Source organism: Giraffa tippelskirchi, chromosome 9, assembly GCF_054371585.1.
Source record: "Giraffa tippelskirchi isolate mGirTip1 chromosome 9, T2T-mGirTip1v1.2.pri, whole genome shotgun sequence".
Lineage (NCBI taxonomy): Eukaryota > Metazoa > Chordata > Mammalia > Artiodactyla > Giraffidae > Giraffa > Giraffa tippelskirchi.
Genome location: NC_137283.1, coordinates 128,729,180 through 128,756,162, shown reverse-complemented (window position 1 = coordinate 128,756,162; position 26,983 = coordinate 128,729,180). Strand labels below are relative to the sequence as shown.

Sequence of the window (26,983 nt, the reverse complement as noted above, 5' to 3'; positions counted from 1 at the left end):
TGGCTGATTCATGTCAATGTATGACAAAAAGCACTACAGTATTGTAAAGTAATTAGCCCCCAACTAAAATAAATAAATTTATTAAAAAAAAATGTCTTAAAGAAAAAAACACAAATTAAAAATAAAAATAGGGTCTTTTTTTTTTGCAAGGTAATAGTAGGTTATAAAAATGAAAACTGAAGGAGTAATGGGGACTTAAAAATAAAAATAAAATAAAATAAAATAAAAATTTAAAAAATTAACAGAAAAATAATAATAAAAGTTTTAAAAATTTAAAAAATGATACTAGTAAAAATATATCTCGGACTTTCTCTGGAGCTGTTATGGACTGTGTGGGGTCAGTTCATTTTCAGATAGTTCCTTGGTCCAGCTTGTAATTCTCAAGGTCTCTAGGCCCCTTTCTATGTAGTCGGTGCTAATTACAGGGTTTTAATCTGTTGCATCTGTCACTTCCAAAGCGATTCCTTCTGTTTCTTTTAGCTTCTTCTGTTGGTCTCTTCAGTGTCTAATTTCCGCCCTGACACAAGGTGGATGGTGGTGGTCACTTTTTTTTTTTTTTCAGTCTCACTTGTTCAGTTGTGCTGTGGGGAGGGAGGAACACTGCAAACAAATCTCACTGGCGTGTGCTCACAATGTTTCAGCCACTCTGGGTTTGCCCCGCTCATGGTGTGTGTGCTTTCCCAGTCTACACTGCTCAGGCTCTAGGTTGCACTGCCGGAAACTGTCTGCAGCGGCCCCTGGGGTTGCCTGTACTTCCCAGGTCAAAGCCGCTCAGGTTCTGGTTCCCGGGTACTTCACAAAGGGGCAGATTTGGTTGAGCCTGGGTTTTATGCCCTTCCCAGGTCCGAGCAGCGCCGGTGACCAGGTTTTTGGCTAGCGCCGTCGGGGGCTGCGCCTTTTTCCCTTCCCCCGTCCCAGCCGCTCGGTTTTCCGGGTGTACAACGGGCGCGGTTTCCCTAGTGTGCCATGCTCTCCCCTAGGGAGCTGATCTCTGGCTGCGACCCTCTCGGCAGGTGTCGACCCTCCAGAGTCCCAGGCAGTCCTGGTTAGCAGCGAGGTCTGTTTGCAGTTTGGTGTAGGATGCCTCTCTGGGGCCGGGATTCCGCCCTTCCGGCTCTCTCTGCCCTCCCCTTCCTGTCTCCTGCTGGGGATGGGCCGGTCTGCGGCTGGTTTACTCTGCTCAGTCCATTATTCTGTGAGCGGGCCTGGCAGTGTCTTAGGTTAAGGCTTTTCCGGGAAAGCTATCCCACGGTCTAGGCTGCTGTCTCTATCTAGTTCTCTCAGATTGCCTGCGGGGCATTCAGGCTCAGTCCTAACCCAAAACAATAGGCCCGCCCCTCCCTAGCCGGTCTCCGCTTGCTAGCTGGGGAAGCGCACGTCTGGGCTGCGCGCCTGCTGGGATTTGCTGTTAGGTAGGTACACCGCGGGTTTTAATTATTTATTTTTCCTCCCGGTTATTTTGCCCTTTGTGATTCCAAGGCTCGCCACAGACCCGCCGGCGAGAGTGTTTCCTGGAGTTTGGAAACTTCTCTTTTAAGACTCCCTTCCCGGGATGGATCTCCGTCCCTACCTCTTTTGTCTTCTCTTTTTATCTTTTATATTTTGTCCTACCTCCTTTCGAAGACTATGATCTGCCTTTCTGTGTGTCTGATGTCCTCTGCCAGCATTCACAAGTTGTTTTGTGGCATTTGCTCGGCATCTAAATGTTCTTTTGGTGAATCTGTGGGAGAGAACGTCGTCTCCACGTCCTATTCCTCCGCCATCTTAGGACCGCCTCAATACAGAATTGTTTTATCTTCTTAGCGAATTGAAACCTTAAGAAGTAAATGTATACCTATACTAATGCCAAAAAAATAAAAACACCCAGCAAACCCAGAAAAAATAAGACAACTGGAGAAGGAGATAGAGTGTATATGTTTGTGTGTGTATTTGTGAAGGTGTTAGCAGTTTAGATAAGTTGACCAGAGAGGACTTTGCCGTGAAGGACATGTCTGATCAGGGTCTGAAGGAAGTAAGAGAGTAAGTCCTGTGGATGTCTCAGAGAAAAACGTTCTGGGCAGAGGGAAGGAATCATTGTTCAAAGTGTTTTCCAGTGATTCCAGTGTTTGGGTTATTGGAGTCCTCTTTGAGTACCTGCTTATCTGGATCTGTCTTCTACTGCATCTCACTGACCCACCATCTCTCTCCTAACTGATTATCTTCCCCCTCTGCATTCTAGAGTAACCTCTGCACTGGAGTAACCTACTCTTTTAGGCCTTTGTTTCCATCTCCTTTCCCAAGGTGCTTCACATCTACTCTCCTGCTCATCTAGTTTGTCTCCTCAGCCGCACTTCCATCTTGGTCCCTGGTTGCTGCTGCCATATGCCTCATCCCATCTCTTTAACAACTTTAGCCCAAAGCTGAGCCAATTAGATCAAAGCTGTTCAAAGTGAAGCAGAGCCTAATAAAGTGACCAAATCAATCTCTCTTTACTAAGTGAAAATAAAGGAGTGCAGATATTTCAACTATACAAATAAACGAAAGGAGAAGCAGGAAAATCAAAGCCAAAATCTGGGTCTATTACTGATATTCAAAAACATCCTCAAGCTTTAAATTTATTTATCAGGCCCAGCGTTACTCCCTGGAGTGAGTCTCCTTTAAATTCAGCAAGGTGGTTTCAGGCCAGAGATATCCAATCAACTCCACTTGCTCAGCTCTGATCTTTAATTCCAACTTTTGTATCCTATGCTCTATTCTCTGTTTAGGGCTTCACTCAGTCCCTGATGTTTGATGTGATATTTTGGAAAGATCCTACCTACAATTCTCTCTCTGGTTTGTACCAATTTCTAGCATCAGGATTACTGAATGGTTTATATCTGTTGCTTTGCTATAACATACCTATAAGTCAAAGTCTTGAATTCCTGGTCTTGAATTCCTATCCTTGAAAGGACAAAATGGCCCTCCTCAAATTCACTACTCTCCTCTAATAAAAGCCTGTACAGTTCTGTCTTTCCAGGTGGGTTAACTGTGGGAGAACATTTTATGGCAATATCAGAATATATGGAATGGTGCTAAAGTAAAACCATTAGTACCAGGAAATAAACACAGTCCAGTGTTTGGGAAAATTCATCAGACTTGAAGGGTTGTGATAGAGAAATCTCATTAAAAATTTTAGTTAGGAGAGATGTTGAAGTTATATTATAATTTTGCTGCAAGGGCATAAGGCTCCTTGCAGGCTAATTCAAAGATTCACTCTCATTAAGACTACTTGATAGGAAAAGAGACTGGTTATGTAATCCTCAGACCAGCTTTATTTTAAACAAAATCTGGTTCCTTAGAGGTCACTAGAGTTTTCACTAGCAGTCATTTGGGTTTGGGGAGTGGAGTTTTCTAAAACAAGTTTTATTTTTAAAAATAGATATCAAATATAGGTTGAACATTTGTGTATACCAGGCACTTTACGTGTATTATTTCACTTTGGCCATACCATAACCACTGAGGAAGGTAAGCCCATATCATGATGAAGAACAGTTTGAACCCAGGTATTTTCTGATTCCCAAGCCTGTGCTTTACACTATTATACCATTTTTTCCTTCAACCTTGCTTGCTCACAAGATACTTGTTAAAGTCACAGATTTCCAGGTCTTTCTTTTTAGATATTCTGGTTCAGTGGGTCTGGCATAGAGCCCAGGAATCTTTATGTTTATTAAGAACTTTATGTGAGTTTGAAATTGAAAGTGAAAGTCGCTCAGTCGTGTCTGACTCTTTGCAACCCCATGGACTATACAGTCCATGGAATTCTCCAGGCCAGAATACTGGAGTGGGTAGCCATTCCTTTCTCCAGGGGATCTTCCCAACCCGGGATCGAGTCCAGGTCTCCTGCATTGCAGTTGGATTCTTTACCAGCTGAGCTTACTGTGCAGAAAAACTGAGGAGACCCTATCCTATATTACACTGCCTCTCTAATATACTAGGTACTAAAAATAAGCTTTCCTCTGGCTCTAAATTCCTAGTGCTTACCTATTCTAAGTAAATGAAACCAAATCAGAGGACATTACCTTATTTATTACAAGAGGCAAAAGTTTTTATTCAGGAACAAAAAGTCAACATCTAGTTTCCTTTCCTAGTTTTCTTTTCCTCCTTTCCTTCAACACAATAAACATAATCATGTCCCTTGTCCTTCAAAACAAGCTGCCACCTCATTTTTCCATTTCCCAGCCAAGCTTCTTGAAACAGTCACCTACATTTACAGTCTACAATTCTTTACTTCTTCTTTATTCCTCAACCCAGTGTAGTCTGGTGCCTGCTTTATGTCACTATAGAAACTGTGTTCATCACCAACAACTTCCTGGCTTGATTCATATCAGCTGTTAACCAATTTGACTTTCCTAGAGCAAATCTTAATTTTATTAAAGTTTATCTGAAAATTGCTTAAGCATTTTATCATGAGTTTACATCTTCCCAGAGAGAGACTGGCCATTACACCAAGTAAAAAGTGCTGTCCCAGACCAGGTTTGGGACAGTTTTTCTTTTACAGTTGGCAGCTGATTTTGAAAAGTAAGAGATAATATGTACATTCCAAAAAAAATTATGAGCTAAAAGCTAAAACAGACATCTGGAAGGCAAGACCATAGACAGATGGGATGGAGTCCAGAAGGAAGTGTGGACAATGGGTGGAAGGGACAACAGGGAGCTGTGAGTAACCAAATTCTTCCAGCACCAGGAGATGAACAGAGGCTTGGTGTTTATAAAATGGATGGAATGAAAGGGATGTCTCTGTAAATGCTTTACCTATCGACCTTACTATTCACTGTTAGGCAGTTACAGCTAAAACAGTTATTTAAAATTATTTTTTCTACTCTATTTACTTTTGGTTGTGCTGGGTCTTCCACGTTGCGCATGGGCCTTCTCTAGTTGTGGTGAGTGGGGTCTACTCTTCGTTGCAGTGTACCGGCTTCTCATTGCTGTGGCTTCTCTTTTTTCAGAGCATGGGCTAAAGGAACTGTGGGCTTCAGTAGTTGCAGCATGCGGGCTCAGTAGTTGTGGTGCATAGGCTTAGTTACTCTATAGCATGTGGAATCTTCTGGGACCAGGGATCGAACCCATATTCCCTGCACTGGCAGGTGAATTCTTAACCACTGGACCATCAGGGCAGGCCTAAAACGGTTATTTTAATCTCACTTCATTTTACCCAGGAACACCAGGAGAAATTTTTATTAGGTTAACACTTTTACAACCTAGATCTGATCTTGCTCTTCCAATTCAATGATCTAACACCACCTGGGACCTGGATTACAGTCCTGTGACCACTTTGTCAAGCTAAATTAAACGTGCACAAGACTGAATTTCTCCCTTTTAAGTGACAAAATCCTCATTATTTCAAATTTTGTTTTGGTTCTATCTCTAGTGAACCTGTAAAGTAATTTTTTCTTATTTTTTTCCCTGTTTATTCTGTTTTTTCTCATTATGTTCTAACTCACCTTTCTATCATAAAACTCTCAATCATTTCAGTGACTATTCCTGGAAAACTTACATCATCTTTAGATAGTCTTCAAAACCTCAGCACTATTTAGTAATTTATTCCAGTTGTAAAGTGCTTGGCTTTATTTAAAACAATGTGCGTACTTGCATGCATTTCTATAAAGCACATGTTATTCGTACAATTCTAATCTTATTCCATGAGTAGGGACAGTATTACGCTGGTTTTGCTTTTTTTTATGTGTCCTGGCTCTCTGTCTCCAACAAACTTCCCTATGGCTTAGACAGTAAAGAATCTGCCTGCAATGCAGGAGACCTGCGTTTGATCCCTGGGTAAGGAAGAGCCCTGGAAGAGGGAATGGCAACCCACTTCAGTGTTATTGCCTGGAGAATTCCATGGATAGTGGAGTCTGGTGGGCTACAGTCCATGGGGTTGCAAAGAGTCAGACACGGCTGAGCAACTAACACACACACACACAAACACATATTGCTTTAATTATAGTAGCTCATCAACAAATTATAAATCATGTTGACAGTGTATAGTATTTTATATTAGTCAAAGCCTTTTAACATAGGTTATCTAACATTAATATTGTGTAATGGGTAAAACATATTTTATTATTTCCACATTTTAAAAATGGGAGAATAGATGCAGAAAAAGCAATTAATCTGAGGTTATTCAAATCAATGTTTGAGCTGCCTTCCCACACCTACAGAAGAGTTTCTCAAAGATCTGGCTGGTCCCTGCTCTCTCGACAAAAACTTACTATATTTTTAAAGAGTTTGTCATATGTTTTATGCATTCTTCTAAAGTTGTGGCTTTAACAGCTGTGCTGTGGTAAGCATGTACCTATGCAAGGGAGTAGTACCCTGGGCAGATAACTTCCCAGGCAGAGAGAACTCTAGGGAATGAGGTTAAAGGATGATTCATGTTTTTCCTAAATGAATCTGACTTTGACAAAAATGTAGGTACTCATTTCTTTAACAACCTGACTTGGAGGAAAATGGACAGATACCTAGAGCTCCTGAATTTCTCCATGTTCATGCTTGTTAGATAGCTTGTTGTTACCTCTAAAGCAGCACTTTGGGTTGAGCAGAAATTACAGTAGGAGTTTCATGTATGGAATGTATATCATGCTGTCATAATTCATGAAAAGACATTGTTTTTATGACTTTAGGGTAGTAGATTTTTTTAAATAACAAGAAGCATAGAAGAGAGCATTATTACATTTTAGATACCTATAGTTTTATTGCTGCTGAAACTCATGTCACAGGCTGCCTAATACATATGTCCTGCTTTGGGCATAAGTTATATTGTTACTCTGCTTGTAAGTGAAACTGCTTTTTGACTAGGGCTTGTCAAGGCTGTGCCCCTCCTGGCATGGTTTGCTCTCCCCGCAGTTTCTTCCTGGCTTGTTCCCTCACCTTCTACAGGTCCTGACCAAAATGTCACCTTCCCAGTGTAGTTTTTCCAGGTCAGCTTATTTGTTTATTAAATTTAAAAAATTTTAAATGAAATTCCAAAATAAGGAGAGGAAAAAATTGATCATCATAAATTATTCCTAATTCATAATCTAAGATTTTCAGTATTTAAAACTAGAAGGTATACTTTGCTAAAAGTAAAACAATTGTTAATATTAATAAATAATTTATTTCTGGAAAGAAAGAAGATTTATTAGACTCTTACTATATACTACCAAAATTTCAACTCTATTTTTTGAAGTTTTAAAAAATTTTTCCTGTTTTGATTTTAAAATATATTTATTTTTTACATTTTTATTTTATATTGGACTATAGTTGGTTTACAATATTGTGTTAGTTTCAGGTGTACAGAAAAATGATTCAGTTATGCATATACATCTATCCTTTTTCAAATTCTTTTCCCATTTAATTTTACAGAATATTGAGCAGAGTTCCCTGTGCTATACAGTAGATCCTTGTTATCTATTTTAAATATAGTAGTATTTGTGTTCTTTTGGATGATAGCCATTCTGACAGGTGTGAGGTGATATCCCACTTTGGTTTTTCTTTGAATTTCCAGGCCAGTCTATTTAGAATTGCAACCCTTGCCCAACACTCCACACCCATCTCTCTCTCTCCTTTATTTTTTTTCTAAAATACATATTGGCTCCTAACACACTAAGTTTTGTGTTTATTGATTTTTATATTCTCCTCCACCACATGTAAGCTCAACAAGGCCAGGAATTCTTATCTGTTTTGTTCTCAGTTTGGCTAAGAACAGAGCCTGGCACATAGTACATGCTAAATAATAATTGAGTACATAATATGTGAATACATGTATTCTGGTACATTACATTCTGGTACATTACCATTACATTCTATCATGGAATCCAAAAAAAGACAATTATGCTTCAAAATCTGCTTATCAGTGAGACAGTTACTGAGATTGCTGTGTAAGTTCAAAGAAAAAACAGAAGGAATACACAGTAGGTGCTTAAAAATTTAAAGTAATTATAATTCAGAAAAACATTGGCTATTTACATTTTTTGAGCTACTTATATTCACAATTTCCTAGGAAATTAAAAAAAAATAATTTAAAAAATGAGATGAAAAAAAAAAATAAAAAAAAAATAAAAAAAAAATAAAAAATGAGATGGAAGCCCTCTGATCTGATGCTGATGAGTTGATCATGTCACCATGAAAAGTTATGCTCTGACTTGAAGATAACAAGTCATTTTACTTTACTTAAAATGAGTGTGGAATGCCCTTCTTTGGTGAAGATTCCAGATGACTGTCATGTACATAAACCTTTATACAAAACATTGATTTTAGCAATGTAAAGGAAGTGTAATTTTAGGGGTCAAAAGCTTATACAAATATTCCCAGATGTTTCTGCCAAATGCTATGGTTTGATTTTTAACCAGAGACAAATTTCCTGTATTTCAGGTCACACACACCCAAATTCATTGTAGAATCTGGCCAAATTCACATTCCATACAATTTTTAAGTTAATATATATAAAATATAAGCAGGGGCTTCCCTGGTGGTTCAGTGGTAAAGAATTCACCTGCCAATTCAGAAGACACAAGTTTGATCCCTGGTCTGGAAAGATCCCACATGTAGCAGAGCACCTGAGCCCACGAGCCACAACTACTGAGTCCTCATGCCACGACTACTGAAGCCCGCTCACCCTAGAGTCCATGCTCCACAACAAGAGAAGCCAACACAGTGAGACAGCCTCGCACTGTAACTAGAGAAAAGCCCACACAACAATGAAGACCCAGTGCAACCAAAAATAAATAAATAAATAAATAAATAAATAAATAAAACCACTGGAAAAAAATATTAGCAGTTGGGGGGAAAGTACCCTTCAGACTCAGTGAACCAGCAGAGTTAATTAGGGCATCATTCAGAAAGATCATATGTACCTAAAATGTTTTATTTTAGTATAAAATATAAAAATAGGCGTTTTTACCAGCCTTTTGATTTTTAGACTAAAGCTTTTATTAAAAATTATTTTTAGAGTAGCCTGCTGATATTCTGAATTTATAATTCTTCTAGATTTGTATGACTTCTATTCTTGATTTTTCTAGTTTTCTTGCCCATGTACAATCTCAAAAAGTTTTTCCTGATTACATTTTCTGAAGTCACTTCAAAGCATCCAACTTAGTTTTGTTTTACCTAAAAACTTTCTTTTCTTTTAATAAATCATTCTTTTCCATATTATTTAATTTATTTATGTAATTTGAGTACAAATACAATTGATATAAGTAGATTTAGAATCAAACAACTGACCTGTGGAAAGTAGGTACCTCACTCATTGGAGAGCTAAAGAGTGAAAGCATACAGAAGCCTACCTGCATGGTCCTGAGACTTCCTCTTGCTCTGGGAGCATATCTAGCTACTAAGGAAGAATGGAGAGCATTTGTGAGACAGTTAAGTGATGATCAGTTGAAAGAGGCTCTGTCATATCTGGCTTTTATTGGAGCTACCCGAATAATTGAGGAATAGTATTTTTATGTGACTTATTCATATTGTCTATTAACATTAACCAAGTTTTTCAGATATTTATTGTTTCCACACTTAAGAACACTGGTTAGATTGGCCTAACGATAGATGGCATTTTGTGTTTGTGAAATGACTTAGTGCAAATTACTTCATATGCAACTGAAAAATATTTACAAATGCATTTAAATGCTTATTCTATCACAAGAGGGCACTCATACCCCATTCTTTAAAGCAGTGGTGTTTCAGGTATTGATTTGAGAGGAATTATCACTAAAATAAAATTTAGACCTACAAATTGGAATTTTAGGTTCACTAAACTGTTCATTATCTGGCAGACCTGGGATTGGTGATTCTGTTTATGCAAATACAGAGATTCTTGATATATTAATATAAAAAATGATGTTCATACATAGAATATAAAAATATGCAAACTTTCTATGCTATAAATATTTCTTTTTTGATGAGTCATTGCATAGTCTTCATTATTTTGAAATATAGTTATCATTTTGTGCTGTGCTGTGCTTAGTCACTCAGTCGTGTCTAACTCTTTGCGACCCCATGGACTGTAGCCCTCCAGGCTCCTCTGTCCATGGGGATTCTCCAGGCAAGTATACTGGAGTGGGTTGCCATGCCCTCCTCCAGGGTATCTTCCCAACCCAGGGATCAAACCCAGGTCTCCCACATTGCAGGTGAATTCTTTACCTTCTGAGCCACCAGGGAAGCCCCAATTATCATTTTATTGATTACTAAATTATTGAAATTTCCAGTCATCTATCACACAAGGAACCAACATCATTAAGCATCTACTCTTTGCTGTGTTCTTGTGTTTTGGACAATTTAAAGAATGTATTGGGGGAGTTTGGCTGAGATGGCCAAAGACCCAAGAGTAGAAAGAACTTGAGCTCACCTCCTATCATGAGCACACCAAAATCACATCTATTTGCAAAATAGCCATCGATGAAAAAGACTGGAACCTACAAGAAAAGATCTTCTACTACTGAAGACTTAAAGGAAATATCACAGCATGATGGGTGGGAGGGGGCATACTTGTGATATAATTAAGTTCCATATTCCTGGGTGGGAGATCCACACATCGGACAATAATATTGCAGAGGTTCTCCCACTGGAGTGAGAGGTCTGAGCCCCACATCAGGCTCCCAGCTTGGGGGTCCTGCATTGGGAAGACAAGCCCCCAGGACATGTGTCTTTGAGGCCCAATGGGGCTTAATTTTGGGAGTCCCAAAGAAAAATAGAGACGAGAGTGAGCTGAGGCTCACCCTGGGGACATAGACACTGGAGTCAGTCATACTTGGGAGGGCCTTTTCTTGCATGGATACTGATATTGGTGGGTGCCATTGTGAGATCCTTCTTCTAGCTCATTAACACCAAGACCTATAGGCTCCAGTGCTGGGAAACCTCAGGCCAAACAACTAACTGGGTGGGGAGAGAGCCCTACCTATCAGTAAATAGGCTGCTTAAAGTCTTCTCGAGCATACAGCTACCTTCAGGCACATCTCTAGACATGGCCCTGCAGTTGTGTTATTTTGGTTTCAAACAGACTCTTGTTGGGTGGAATTAGGAGACATACCTCTTTACCCCTGAACTATTTACATAAGCTGAGTTCTTTCTGGGGGAAAAGATGGAAACCCCACCATTCAATAAGGGTTCAGATATACATTGTGGGCCAAAAGAGGGCGAGGACCTCAATGGGGGTCTTAGGCTACTGAGAGCATGACCAGTACCTTGAGAGAGAATTCTTCAGAAGATAGGATGTCTAGGTTAGGTCATATTCAGGAAGGGCAGTCCACCTTGAAGAGGTTTCAGCAACAGTCTAGAGGTCAAACTTTTGTTTGTGCATCTCAGGAGAAGGCGTCTATGTTACTAATTGTCATCCCTGGATAAAGTGTCTGTGTTACTAATTGTAACAGATTGCTAACTCAAGCAATTTTATTGTGGGACACATTCTCTGAGTGTAATACAGAAAGAATAGTCTCTATATGTTGCACAAGCGTCAGTGCCGCCTCTCAGGATCCTCATAGTAGACTTATTACCCATTTTGGAGCACACGTTGGGAGAAGAGTTTCATCTCAGACTGATGTTTCTGAGAGACTTTTGAGGCTTGAAGCTGTGGGGGTTTGGCCTGGTTATTTGTAGTAGCTGACCCACTGGTTAGTAAAAATATCTCTGATTCTTTCTGAAAGTTTCTGAGAAGAAATGACTTCCTGCAGTTGAAGAAACGAGACGTGAATTTGGAATTCTTTTTATACTTTTATGTGGAAGTTTACAATCTCACTGGGAGGTAGATAAACAATATGATCTCCTTAATAGAGAGAAATATCTGTATCACTCTAAAAGATGTTGCTGATCTCAGAACATGCATCATCTGAGGGGCAAGACCCTTTAAGGCTCTGGGGGTAGCACAACAACAAGGATGTTTGCCTCATAGGATCTCAGAGGAGGTATGGTTTACTCCATGGTTGTCCAGCCAGTCAGAGAAGGGCAGAGCCCAGTTCAATCCTGTTGCAGAAAGGTATGTCTTCACAAAGTTTTTATTGAACCAATACGATAATATGATAGTATCTTCTAAGATGTTTCCCAGTTAAGCACCCCCCCACCCCCCGCGTTATACCTAACAAAGGGGCAACAGGAGAGATTATGCTGTTATTTGTAGGAGAATCCCATGGATGAAAGAGCCTGGTGGGCTACAGTCGATAGGGTCACAAAGAATCAGACACGACTGAAGCGACTTAGCACACACACGTCTTATCTTTTAATGTTATAAATAGGCTATTGTGAGAAACCATTCTAAATTATCTAGATTTTCTATATCAAAGAGAGGACATCATCTTTCTTAATCTACATGGTCATTTACAAGGAGGGGTCTGTAACCAGCCCAGTAAGAACACCTTCAGACTCCAGCAGATGGATTCTAAACTGATTAGTTGGGAATGAAAAAATCTATAGCAAATACATTAGGTAAATACAGGCCATTTAAGATTACCCTGTCTTGAAAAGATAAAATTAGATACTTAGCAGAGAAAGGGGAGGCTGGGAGCAGATTGGAGTTTCATTTAGATAATATTTTGTTATTAGTTCTTATCATTAGCATCTGTCTTCTGCAGCTATAAATTATAAATATTCCACAGGTGTTACATCAAGTTTCCAATTGATTTTAAAAGCCCGCGCAAGTAATATCTGAGGCAGAATATGATTATAAACTGAATGGAATAAATATTTTTGGGAAAATGAATAGTTAGTTGTAGTTTCCTGCAGATTCACCAGGGTGTTTCTGTATATATTTTGAGGCTCATTTGAAAATAAGAAAGAAAATCTATGATGAGCTTATTCAACCCGTTTTGAACACTTTCACCTTACAACATTAAAGAGAGCGCATCTGCAGTGGTTTTGTAATGCAGTGATGAGGCTGAACCATTTTGTACAATGCTGTTTCCTAGGTATTTCTGATTAGGGTAAGCCACAGAAGAGATTCTTGTGGAAGACTGGTAGGGTGGAAGTGAAGCCCTAATCATTTTGTAACTCACACACATGCTGCATATTCGCTAGTTCACACTGTTGAAACTTCAACTGCTCCACCTTTCCCTAGGTCTTCTTTCAGTTTCTCTACTCTTGAGCCAGGTGTGTGTTTAATTCTGAAACCAAGAGCCCCAGTTTCTGGAGGATACCTCTGTCATCAACATCAGAGGCAGCAAGAAAAAACATGGGTGTCAGTCCATCTTTGTGGGAATCCAACTTATCCTGGTGAGTTCTAGTTTGTTCCTGTTCTTCCCCACTCTATGTCCATCTTCCCTTCCTGACTACCCTGAGGACTTCAAGCTCCTCAGCAGAGTTTGAGATCCTGACCTTACATGCCACAGCTTCTACGATCGCAGTATCAAATCCCTTCATTCAAGTTGTCCTCAACTGAGGGCAATTTTGATCCCCATGGGAATTTGGGGATCTTTGCTGATGTTTCTGATTATCATGACAGAAGGGAGGAGGTAAGAGGGGCAGAGAGGCAGGTGTGAGGGGTGCTAGTTGGCAGAGTTCAAGTACTTGGCTAAATATCCCACTATGTGCATGGCAGCACCCCGTGGACCCCCTCCCCTCCACCTAACACACACACATAGAATTATCTGGTCCCAAATATTAATTTTGGAGGTTGAAAAATCTAGGGTTTGGACTAGATAATTCTTTGTTATGAGGTAGAAGGTGAAGGGGCTGTGGATTTCTGCTTCTCAGATTGAACCTTGACTAACATTTTAATTTTTATTTTTTTTTTCAATTTAAAAATTAAAAAAATTATTTATTTGGCTGCTCTGGGTCTTAGTTGCAGCACATGGGATCTAGTTCCCTGACCAGGGACTGGATCTATGCCCCCTGAATTGGGAGCTTGGAGTGGGATCAGTGGACCACCAGGGAAGTCCCCTGACTAACATGTAAAAAATATTTTAGCAGTTTCCTTCTTATCAGCAAAATGACATTTTCATTGAAGGCCAAAAAAGATGAAAACTTTTTTGGCCGCAGTGTGTGACTTGAGAGAATCTTAGTTTTCTGACCAGAGATTGAACCAGGGCCCCAGGAGTGAGAGAGAGTGCTGAATCCTAACTGCTGGACCACCAGGGAATTCCCAAAAAGGTGAAAACTTTATGAACACGCACAACTATCAATCTCTGGTGATATATCACTATGTGAAAAATCTATCCATATGTATACAGATGATTGGTGTATTTTTATGCACATAGACATAATTCAGTTTTTTTAAAGTTTCTTTTTAGAGAATGTGTCACTATCACTGTCTATTACTTTGGGGAAGACACTCCACATTTTGGAGCCCCAGTTTCTCTGTTGTAAAATGCTGCATGGATTTAAAAAGATGATCCATGGTAAAGCTATTCATAAAGTATAAATTAATTATTATGATGTACACTTCATGGGATATGTACTCAATAAATGTGAACTTAATGTTAAGTCTAAAAAAAAAAAGGAGCTAGTGATCATATGGGCAAGGACAGCAGTGATATGAGGACACACACTTATAAAACCAGAATGTGTTTTCCTTTTTCTTTTAAAACATGGGAGGCTGTGAAATTATCCGAGTCAGACAGGCTGTGTCTACCCTTGTGAGGGGTCTAGGCTCTACTGCCATGAAAGTTAAAGGACAGCTCCCCCAATGGCTCAGCAGGTAAAGAATCTACCTGCAATGCAGGAGACAGGAGAGGCAGGTTCAATCCCTGGATCAGGAAGATCCCCCAGAGGAGGAAATGGAAACCCACTCCAATATCCTTGCCTGAAAAATTCCATGGACAGAGGAGCCTGGTGGGCTATGGTCCAAAGGGTAGCAAAGAGTTGGACACAGCTTAACAACTAAACGTGCACTGTGACAAGACACTAAGCGCAGCCATCGAGGTTGAAGGTGAACAAGCAGTTTGCCAGCAGCAGCCCCATGAGACAGATACACACTGACAGCATTTGCAAAGTCAGATCTTAATTTTCAGACTTCTTGGAATTTAGTGCTATGAAGGCCAAAGTCCACTTGACTTTGAATAGGATGCAAACTTACTCTAGCTCTAGTCCCTAAGTTAGTAAAAGATTCCTTAGGTATTTTGGTGCTCTTCACTTTCATCCCATGTGGCAGCTTGCAGAATTATGAAGTATTTACAAGCTCTGTAACTTCAGTTCAGTTCAGTTGCTCAGTCGTGTCCGACTCTTTGCGACCCCATGAACCGCAGCATGCCAGGCCTCCCTGTCCATCACCAACTCCCGGAGTCCACCCAAGCCCATGTCCATCGAGTTGGTGATGCCATCTAACCATCTCATCCTCTGTCGTCCCCTTCTCCTCCTGCCCTCAATCTTTCCCAGCATCAGGGTCTTTTCAAATGAGTCAGCTCTTTGCATGAGGTGGCCAAAATATTGGAGTTTCAGCTTCAACATCAGTCCTTCCAATGAACACCCAGGACTGATCTCCTTTAGGATGGACTGGTTGGATCTCCTTGCAGTCCAAGGGACCCTTAAGGGTCTTCTCCAACACCACGGTTGAAAAGCATCAATTCTTCTGTGCTCCGCTTTCTTTATAGTCCAACTCTCACATCCATACATGACCACTGGAAAAACCATAACCTTGACTAGACAGACCTTTGTTGGCAAAGTAATGTCTCTGCTTTTTAATATGCTGTCTAGGTTGGTCACAACTTTCCTTCCAAGGAGTAAGCGTCTTTTAATTTCATGGCTGCAATCACCATCCGCAGTGATTTTGGAGCCCAGAAAAATAAAGTCTGGCACTGTTTCCATTGTTTCCCCATCTATTTGCCATGAAGTGAAGGGACCAGATGCCATGATCTTAGTTTTCTGAACATTGAGCTTTAAGCCAACTTTTTCACTCTCCTCTTCCACTTTCATCAAGAGGCTCTTTAGTTCTTCACTTTCTGCCATAAGGGTGGTGTCATCTGCATATCTGAGGTTATTGATATTTCTTCCAGCAATTAGTAGCATTATATTGAACAATACAGAGAGTTTTGAATATATCATTTTATTATATGTGATTATTAAAGAAAATTCAGTGCTGTTAGAAAGATAAAAGTGATTAAAAAAAAGCCTTTAGTTAGTCCTGTCACCCAACACCATTCCTGTTCATTTCAGTTCAGTTGTTCAGTCGTGTCCGACTCTGCGACCCCATGGACTGCAGCACGCCAGGCTTCCGTGTCCATCACTAACTCTCAGAGCTTGCTCAAACTCATGTCCGTTGAATCAATGATGCCATCCAACCATCTCATCCTCTGTCATCACCTTCTCCTCTTGCCTTCAATCTTTCCCAGCATCAGGTCCTTTCCCAGTATGTCAGTTCTTCACACCAGGTGGCCAAAGTATTGGAATTTCAGCCTCAGCATCAGTCCTTCCAATAAATATTCAGGACTGATTTCTTTTAGGATTGACTGATTTAATCCCCTTGCAATCCAAGGGACTCTCAAGAGTCTTCCCCAACACCACAATTCCAAAGCATCAATTCTTCAGCTCTCAGCTTTCTTTATAGTCCAACTCTCACATCCCTACATGACTACTGGAAAAACCATCTCTGTTCACTTTCTAGTAAATATCTCCTTCCCTCCTCCCTCCCTTCCTCCTCCTGTTTAGATTTTGTAAAGTGTCTACAATCTGTTATTCCTCAAGCTAGATGCAGGTTGTTTGGAGTTTCTTGCACCTGTATCATTTGGTGCTTGTGTGTTGTGGGATGAACTCAGTTCTCCCAACCATTTTCTTCTGGTTCAGCTAGTAGTGGTTCAGTTTCACAGTACCTTGTACTGTCATCTTGTTTTCCTTGGAACAAAAGAGATTCTACTTTTAGAAATACACAAGAAAATGGATATCACCTGGTAATACTTAGTAATGAGATAGTCATCCAAGCTTCTTTTACTATTGTTCTTTAGATTATCACAAACTGAAAATATAAACATAAATTTATAGACATTACAATATACTCTTCGCTATTAGTTTGAAAAAAGAACCTTTAAGAGATACGTTCAATTAGATGTCTATTTTGGCCTTAATTTTTAAAAAAAATTTCACACCCATAAAATGTCCAGCTTTGTGTAGTAAAACTTTATGTAGTGGTTAGTAAAACCACTTCCTGATGGACCTTCCAAAGGAAAGTATTTGTGAAGTGTACAAAAGGAAATACTGACTAAAATGCCTAATTGTGTGGGTATAAGTTCATCATGTGGATAGAAAATCTGTACATTTTATCATAAATACAATTCTCTATCTTAGATTCCAGTTGTAATATTTGCTGAGTAAATTCTGAACCTTTACCAACACCCTCATGACTTGTTTTACATTGTAGAAATCTTTACGTTATTAGCAACTGAGAAAGGGAGAAAGAACAGCCCCTGACATTCAGAAGCTGGTTTGTCACTCATAGCTAGGCTGTATTATTCTCTTGTGAGACATAAATGATCTCACAGAACACCAACTTCGGACGAGATCACTCTGAGACCGTGATAAAATGAGACAGAGCAAGGGTGCTTCACAGCTTTGTCTGACTACAGACCTAAGGTCACTGTGCCACCCACGAAACACCCCTCTCTCAGCCAAAATGAATGACTGCTACTTCTTTACTAATTACAGCTTTATCCTTGTGCTACTCTCTTTTCCCAAAAATAAGATTGATGGAGAGGCTTAATCATAGACTCTCTCCCCAAGTCACGGAATCAAAGTCCAAATTCTGTAACTGGTTCTTTCTACCACTCTCCTACTAAGACACCTTAATGATTCCTCAGGATGCATATTCTTCCTTTCTGCACCAAGAATAAACCCAACTTGTGCAACTACAACTGTGTTCCCAAGGGTTCTTTGGCTGTAGGACATTGACAGAATATACAAATAAATTAGTTTGTTCAGCAAACATTAATTAAACTTATAGTACATGCTTCCAAACTGCTTGAGTATTTTGGTTTAAAATTTTTGAGAATATGATGAAAGTTACCGACTTTCTTACTGGGAAAGTGCACATTCACTTAAAAATTCACACAGTTTCAGAGGTTCACAGACCTTTTTGATTAAGAGTTTCGATCTAATCATTAAGAGTAAGATACACTCTTGCTCTTAAGGAGTTCAGGATCAGCACAAGGGAGTAAATGACATATTTCTTTAAATAGAAATGATAGGCAAGTGAAAAATATAGAACCTGAGTTATGACCAGGGTAAGGTTAACCCTGGAAGAGCATTCTTTTCCTTCTGAATATTTTAAAGATTAAATAAATTTATTATCAATTTTTGGAAATAACATATTATTTCTTTTTTCTTCTTTTTTGTATTTACTTTTATTTATTCGTTGGTCTGTGCCAAGTTTTAGTTGCAGCATATGGGATCTAGTTCCCCAGCCAGGGATCGAAACTGGGCCCCCTGCATTGGGAGCAGGGACAGGGAGGGAAGTCCTGGTAACACATTATTTCTGACAAAGAGATTGGGAATTAAAGAGGGAGAGAGAGAGAGTTGCAAAATGTGCAATTCACACAGTACTCCTTTCAAATGAAACAGGATTGTTCCTTTCTTCCCATTTACAAAGTGTCTCATTCAATCACTTGAAACAGAATCTGAATAAGGTGAGGGAATTATTTTCTTATGACAGAAAATTGTGTTAAAATCATCACAGAATTTCACTTCCCTGGAGGCCTGGTGGTTAGGATTTCAGGTTTAGTCCTTGGTTGGGGAACTGACATGCCACAAGCCATGGGGCTGAAGAAAAAAAAAACCATCAGAGCATTTGCATTTGAGGTGACCAAACTACGGAGAGATTGAAAGTCATATGTCTTTTCCCACGGTCCTGGGATTTGAGGTCAAGCCCTGAAAGTCTGAAATCTCCGTGGAGGCAAGACCTGTATCTTATTTAGCTCTGTACATGCAGAAAAGGTACTCAACAAATATTTGTTAAAGACATGTGTCATCTCAGAGGTCAGTACTTCCAGTTCTCCTCTCTACTCCCATCTCCCTTCCCCGCTCCATTGATCCAGATCCTAAGACGGCCTTTCTGCTGATTTTACCAAGTCAATCGTTTCCTTTCCTTTGGTCTCCCTGGGGTTCTGTTCTGAACCCCTTCTCAGTTTGACTGTTAAGAAGACCTTAGTTCTAATTAACTCCTCATCAGGCTGGACTCTATTCTTGTACACCTTCCAGAGTATTTATATATCACAGGGAAATTGTAAGAGTCTGACATGGGACGGGCATAACAGAAACATTAGCATTTCCTGCTGCTGAAGCCTCTTCTAACTCCTGACTCTAATCTTTCTCTTGGATTCCAATGCTGTTGGCTTGGATCATCCAGTTCCACTACTTGTACCACTCCAGGCGTTCTTTCCAGAGCCCACTTGTACAGCCAGATCAGGACCTGTCTCTGCCTACTTTTCTTCTCACCACTGTAGTCTAAGATTCTGGTTCTGACTCTTCTCTGCAGGGTTAGACCTAGGTTGCTGATGGCCTTTCAGACCTCACATCAACTATTTTAAAATAAACTTTTAATTTCAGAATAATTTTAGATTTACAGAAAAGTTGCTGCTTTAGTTTTCAGGCTGCTGGAACAAATTACAACAAACCTAGTGGGTTACAACAACAGAAGTTTATTCTTTCACAATTTTAGGAGCCAGAAGTCCAAAGTCAAGGAGCCATGCTCCCTTGAAGGCTTGAAGGCTCTGAGGAAAACCCTTCTTTGCTTCTTTCAGCTTCTAGCAGCTCCTGACATTCCTTGGTCTGTGGCAGCATGACTATTAATATAATCTCTGTCTCTGACCTCACATGTATTTCCTCTTTATTCTCCATGTTCCCTTTTCTCTTCTTGTAAAAACACCAGTCATAGGATTTAGGGCCTACTCTAAACCTGGAATGATCTCACCTTAAGGTCTTTAATTACATCTGTGAAGACTCTACTTCCAAATAGGGTCATATTCTGAGGTTCTTGGTGGACCTGAGTTCTTGGTGGAATACTATTCAACCCACTACTGTTGCAAAGATGGTGTAGGGAGTTCCTGTATACCTTTGACAGTCACATCAGCTTTTCTATTTTTTTTTTAATTTTTCTTCCAGGGCATATACCCAGAGAACATCATAATTCCAAAAGATACATGCATTCCAATGTTTATTGCAGCACTATTTACAATAGCTAGGACATGGGAGCAACCTCAATGTCCATCGACAGAGGAATGGATAAAGAGGATGTGGCACATATTACGCAGTTGAATATTACTCAGCCCAAAAGGAATGAAATTGTGCCGTTCGCAGAGAAGTGGATGGACTTAGAGGTTGTCATACAGAGTGAAGTAAGTCAGAGAGAATAGCAAATATCGTATATTAAAGCATGTGTGTGGAATCTAGAAAAACAATACAGATGAACTTATTTGCAAATCAGCTTTTAATCTGAAGTGGACACTTCTTGAAACCAGGCAGACCAAGTGAATCTCTGTATCGTAGGGGGTTCATGCAATGAGTGGGCACCACATCTTTCGGTACTCATTCCTTTCAGGCACCTGACAGAGTGATTTCTCTCTGAGGTTCCACTGTATCACAGGTGCAATAACAAGAGCAGTTTCAAGCTGCTGCTCTGTGGAGAAGCTGAAAATGCTATTTTCATTTTTACTCTCTGAGAATCTACCCTGGGTGTTAGTGTTTTAATTTAATGTTTTATTTTGAGATAATTGTGATTCATATTGAACATATAGTTGAAATATATAGTAGAGGGAGATCCTTTGTACTTTTCCCTAGTTTTCCCCAATGTAACTTCTTGCAAAACTACAGTATAATATCACAGTCAGGGTACAGACATTGATAGAGTCCACTGATCTTACTCAGATATCCCCAGATTTTCTTGTTCAGTGGGCCCTCTATATTGGCATGTTCTCTGTCCCCAGATTCAATCAACTGTGCATCTGCAGTTGGTTGAATCCCTGAATACTGAACTAGCCGATAGAGAGGGCCCACTCTAACTAGAATTCAGGGCAGAAAGTAGCAAACTTTCACAGGGAAGGTGGATGTGATACTCAGTGTCCAAAGGCAGAGATTAGTAGTATGTGGTGAGATCAAAATCTGCAAGGAGGGGGTGAAATCCGAGTTGGGTTTATACAGAGGGGGAATGTTAGAGATGGAGATGAAAAGACATTCTAAGTAGAAGGGTATTGTATGCAGAGTTCTAGAGATAGAAAGCTTAGAATGCAGAAGAGGAAGTTGTTTTTTAAAATATTTATTTATTTATTTAGCCTGCCCCAGGTCTTAGTTGTAGCAAATGGAATCTTTCAGTTGTGGCAGAATCCACAGGACTTGGCAACTAATTGTTCTGACAAACTGTGATGTTTCTTTCAAGTTTTTTGTTTGAGCATTTATTTCACTGCTAATTGCTGTTAACTGCCACATTAATTTTACTGATGGCAATTATTCGAATATTTGATAAAAGCTATTGTATTAATGATCACAATTTTGTAATCAGTTTTGTCATAGCTCTTAAAAGCTAAGTAGCAGATGCCTGCTTTCAGAAGATGATAATGGATCACCATATGCCAGATCTAATTATGAACTTAGAATTGCTCTCATACTGTACATTTACAAGGACAGTACTCCCTCAGGATGCTATTTAAAATATGTGCAGCCAAATTCCACCCTTAGCTGAAACCATGAGTCTTTTGAACTGTGAACACCTGTTAATTGGCAGAAGCATTTGCATCCATTCTCTATTTTTTCCATAAGAAATACATTTATATATATTATACTAACTGCACAAGAGCATAGATCTGTGTTTGGGTGTGTCTGTTTGGATGGACATAAGTACTGATTTGTTTATTGTCAGCAACGGATGTATAGTAACTTCTGATAATGTGTCATTGCTAGATATTGAGAGATATAGTCTATACAAGCAAGCCTTAATAAACCATATTATGAAAGAGGCTCTATTCCTTTTAAACTCTTCTTGGCTTCTTTATAAATAAAAGTCCAGTGAGTTGTTAAAATTTTGAAAAGAGAGTAATGAATCATAAATACATTAAAGCAATTGTGGCTTTATTTAGTGTATCCTAAATTTGATGCATATGTTTATTCTGATCACCTAGTTAGTTAATATAGAAGCTAATATGAAAATTCCAGTACTTGGATCAATACATAGCTGTTCTATTTGAGTAAATGAAAATTATTATACTTTCTTCTGAGATTTGCATTTTAGATCTTTCTGGTTGCCAGTGCGGACTCAAGCCAGAATACATGGGTTTAATCCAGACGCCAACACTCTCTCTTGCTGTGTGATTTAAGTAATACACTCAACTTGTTTGTGCTTTAATTTCCTCATCTGTAAAATGGGAATGATAATTGTACCTATCTATCAGAATCATGAAGAATGAAATGAATTCATTTGTGTAAGGCCTAACACACAGCAAACACTTAACAGATGTTAGCTATTATTATTGATATCAGATATACATTATGTATTGCTATCAAAGTTAAATTTAATACATGTAATTACTAAATTATGATTCAGAAATTCATGTACTTGTGTAACTGCAGTACCAGATAGTGGTGACAGTTCTTTTCCAAATCCGCCCATAGTATTTTCTGCCTTGAGGAACACAAGACATCATGTCTTTCTTTAAACTATGTGAGTATCCCACTTATTTTAAATAGTAAGTAAACAATTATGCAGCTCATTAACTTGGTCTGAATATCTATTGTAAATGTAATAGGTAAATAATATGTAATGCTGGATTGGTGAATAATGATACATTCAATTTTTGTTTGTAATATTTACTTTGTAGCTAACTACTATAAGCAATTACATCAACTGTATCTCAATGATTTGAAAGATTTAATAAAATCCATTGTTTTAATGACCACAACTCAATGATCAGTCCTAAATTTTTCAATATTTGCCTTAACCTCTGAGAATAAAAAGTACAATACAGAGGAAAGAAAAATTCCCCTTTTCCCTTCAATTATATCTTCCTTATATTTAAAAAAAGAAAAAGAAAACCCAAAACAGAAACAAGAAGACAAGCAAGCACATTGCTCATCCAGTGAAACTATTTGCCATTTCCAGACACTTTTAGCTTTTTTTTCCCCTTGAGTAGAAATTTCTTAAGTGAGTGGCTTGTGTATCTTGAACACTTTAAACATACTGGAACTCCTTTACACCATGTTTTTATCCGTTTTCACTGCTATGCTGGGTCAGCACTCAATGAGAATGACCGTGTTCTCTTGCTTCTCAAATCCTTAGCTCTATCCTCATTCTCCTCCTAATTCTTCTTAATACTTATGGGTATTCCTTATGCTAGCATTTGGGTCTCACCTCTTCATTTATTTTATTTTTTCTTACTACATTATTCTTTTCGAGACCTTAGCTGTATTTTTTTACTTCAATTATGTGGTTGCAAGCCACATTCTTTGCCATTAGCTCTGACTTTTCCATTACCTCTGAAATATCTTAGGGCTGCCATAACAAAATACCACAAGTTGGGTGGTTTAAAACAAGAGAAGTGTCCTCTCTCACAAATCTGGAGGCCACAAGTCTGAAATCAAGATGTCAGTGGAGCTTCACTCCCTCCAAAGTTCCGGAGGAGACTCCTTCCTTGTCTCTTCCAGCATGGCTTCTCTTGGCTTCCTTGGTTTGTGGCTCATCATTCCAGTCTCTGCCTCTGTCTCACATTGCCTTCTTCTCTGTGTGTCTGTGTTCTCCTCTTCTGTCTCCTTTGTGTGTCTCTCTCTTAAAAAGACCTCTGTCATTGGATTTAGGGCCCACTTGGATAGTCCAGGATGTTGCTTAATCTCGAGATACTTAAATGACATGCATAAAGTCTCTTTTTTCCAAAGAAGGTGATTCACAGGTCCCGGGAATCAGGATGTGGACATTTCTTCCTGAGGACTGTCATTCAAGCAACCACACCAGCTGTAAGAAAAATACTCCATAGTCCAATGACAAATAACAACGGAAACCAGCCCTAGGTGTCGGATAGCAGAAGAGATGAGGGAGTAGAAGACCAAGCACACAAGTCCTTACTGAAGCGGCCCGCCCTTGGTCGGTCTGGCTACTGTTGACACGAGGTCATGCAGACCCACTATTGCCAATTCTTCTGGTAACTCCAGAGAAGCTGAAAATACGGATTTTTATGTGTCGGTAACTAATTAAAACTTTAAAAACATGCTTAGTAGGTAACAGTGTGGGGAAAACAAATCTGCCTGTGGGTCAGATCTAGCAAAGCTGTCACTTGTGACCTTTTGTTCCAGTCTGATGCTCAGAGAGCGGCTCTGATGAGAAAGGCAGAGAACCCTCACCCCAGAGATGACAGAGGTGCTGAATCTAATGTCAACTGAGATAGGAAGAAAGATGCTAATCTTACCTTTGATTTGCTACTCTTGCCTGGAAAATCCCATGGACAGAGCCTGGTGGGCTGCCATCCATGGGGTTGCTAAGAGTTGGACATGACTGAGCGACTTCACTTTCACTTTTCACTTTCATGCATTGGAGAAGGAAATGGCAACCCACTCCAATGTTCTTGCCTGGGGAATCCCAGGGACAGAGCCTGGTAGGTTGCAGTCCATGGGGTCGCTAAGAGTCAGACACGACTGAGTGACTTCACTTTCACTTTTCACTTTCATGCATTGGAGAAGGAAATGGCAACCCACTCCGGTGTTCTTGCCTGGGGAACCCCAAGGACGGGGGAGCCTGGTGGGCTTCCGTCTATGGGGTCGCACAGAGTTGGACATGAATGAAGCGACTTAGCAGCAGCAGCAGCAGCAGTGGTAAAGAATCTGCCTGCCAATACAGGGGACACAAGAGATGCAGGTTTGACCCCTGGTTTGGGAAGATCCCCTGGAGAAGGAAATGGCAACCCACTCCAGTATTCTTGCCTGGAGAATCTTATGGGTGTAATAGTTTGCATCTGCTAACCTCAACCTCCCAGTCCATCCCTTCCTCACTCCACCTTTCCCTTGGCAGCCACAAATCTGTTCTTTATGTCCACGAGTCTGTTTGGCAAGTGTATATTAAAGTGACTTAATGTCCCAGCCATGTTGATATGTTTTCAGTGTCCTGAATACGCTGTGCCCTCTTTCACCTTTGACCCTTCTCACCATTGGCTCTGTGCACTCACCTTCAATTCCCACTGGCTCAGTTATCTGGTGTGACTTTCTCTGTTGATATTTCCTGTGGCCCTAGAGTTGTTTCAGATTACCCTCTTTCTAAACCCTGGAATGGTGATTTTCAGTGGGGATGGTATTGCTTCCAGGGGGTTAGTATGAAACTAATGGAGACTTTTTTTGATTGTTTCACAATGAGGTGTTACTAGAATTTTGTGTGAAGGGAACTAGTATGCTGGCACAAGTGACAGTCTCACACAATGAAGAAGTGTCCTGCATTTGTATGACTTTTGAATGTCATGCTGAACATTTGCACAGTTAAAAGATGTTTATACATACCTAATCTAGAACAAAACTCACTTTACATATGAACTCTATGTGCTTTTTGCATCATTGATATAAACTCTGAATTTTCCAGGAATACAATTACTAAGTAAATCTAGTGAAGATGATAGTGTTTTTCATTTGGAACTTTCCTCAGAGAAAGGGAAACCATTTCAGAAAATCATATTACTGACTGCAATGATGTTTGTGGTTTTTGAGGCCAATACAACATGCTGGAATCTGTCTGTGTATGTAGCTGTCTCCTTCACGGTGATTTTAAGTGTGAGTTCTGAATGCCATAACAGAATGCCATAGACTGGGTGGTTTAAACAGTAGATATTTATTTTCTACAGTTCTGGAGGCTAGGAAGTCCAAGATCAAGGAGCCAACTGATTTGGTTTCTGGTGAGAACTTCCTGTCTTGTGGTGTCCTCACAGGGCAGAGAGGTAGAAAGAGCCAGCTCTTTGGTGTCACCACTTACAGGGACATTAATCCCACTCTTACGGCCTCATTCAATCTTAATTGTTTCCTTACTGCAATATAGTTACCTTGGTGTTAGAGCTTCAACATAATGAATTTTAGGACTGACAATTCAGTCCATAGCACTAAGTATAGATAGAAATATGTAAGCATCTAACTTACTAATAATATCTTCTAATGTGTTCTTGCTTGAACACTTGTATATTTAAATATGCCTATTTTTAATCTGTTTTACTTCTCCTTTATGATAATTGTATTTAGGGCATATATTAATGTTTCAAAAATATGTGTTCAGGATGTATGGACACTAGGGGGCAGGAAGGAAGGTGGCATGAACTGGGAGATTGGGATCGACATACGTGCACTGCCTTGTATAAAACAGATAGCTGATGGGAACCTGCTGTATAGGGCAGGGAGCTCAGCTTGGTGGGACCTAGAGGGGTGGGATGGGAGGTGGGTGGGAGGGAGGTCCAAGAGTGAGGGGACATATGTATGTAACAGCTGATTCACTTTGTTTTACAGCAGAAAGGAATACAACATTGTACAGCATCTATACACCAAAAAAGAAAGGGTACGTTAAAAAATATGTGTTCAGATAGTTTATATTATCTGCAAATTTTATTTCAGTATACGAAAAGGAACTATTACAAATTATTATAAAAAAGGATAGTGGGAGAATTCCCTGGCAGTCCAGTGGTTAGGACTCAGTGCTTTCACTGCTGGGGCCTGAGTTCAGTCCCTGGTTGGGGAACTGAGATCTTAAACGCTGTTCAGCATGGCCATATATGTATACATGGAGTAAGGGATGTTGGGCTAGGTAAGGTTGATGATTGCTATCCGAGCCCAACACAACCACAATGCATTGTAATTAGCTGGTTGCCTGTCTGTTTCCTGCACTAAGCTATACTCACATTGGAGTCAGAGGCAGTGCCTTGTTCACCGACATATCCTCCAATCCTGTTATAGCATATAGGAGGCTCTCAACAAATTTTTGTCATTGAAAGAATGAGTGAATGAATGGATGGATGCATATAAACACCATTCTGATCTAGAATCCATATCTTCAAGGATGTTTGATGGCCAGAACACCACTGAGGATTGATGATGCTTGTTTTAGCTAATCCTCAAAAACTGGCACAAAATGGTGACTGAACCAATCTTC

The 26,983-nt window shown here is 39.7% G+C and overlaps 1 long non-coding RNA gene across 1 annotated transcript in view; it reads left to right on the top strand.

Moving 5' to 3' along the window:
* The first annotated feature begins 1,136 nt into the window (after positions 1–1,136).
* LOC145521012 (uncharacterized) overlaps positions 1,137–26,983 on the top strand; it is a 162,264-nt gene continuing 136,417 nt past the window's right edge. The window contains exon 1 of the long non-coding RNA XR_014064982.1: positions 1,137–1,412. This is a non-coding gene — a long non-coding RNA (uncharacterized LOC145521012). The remainder of the gene's footprint in view (positions 1,413–26,983) is intronic.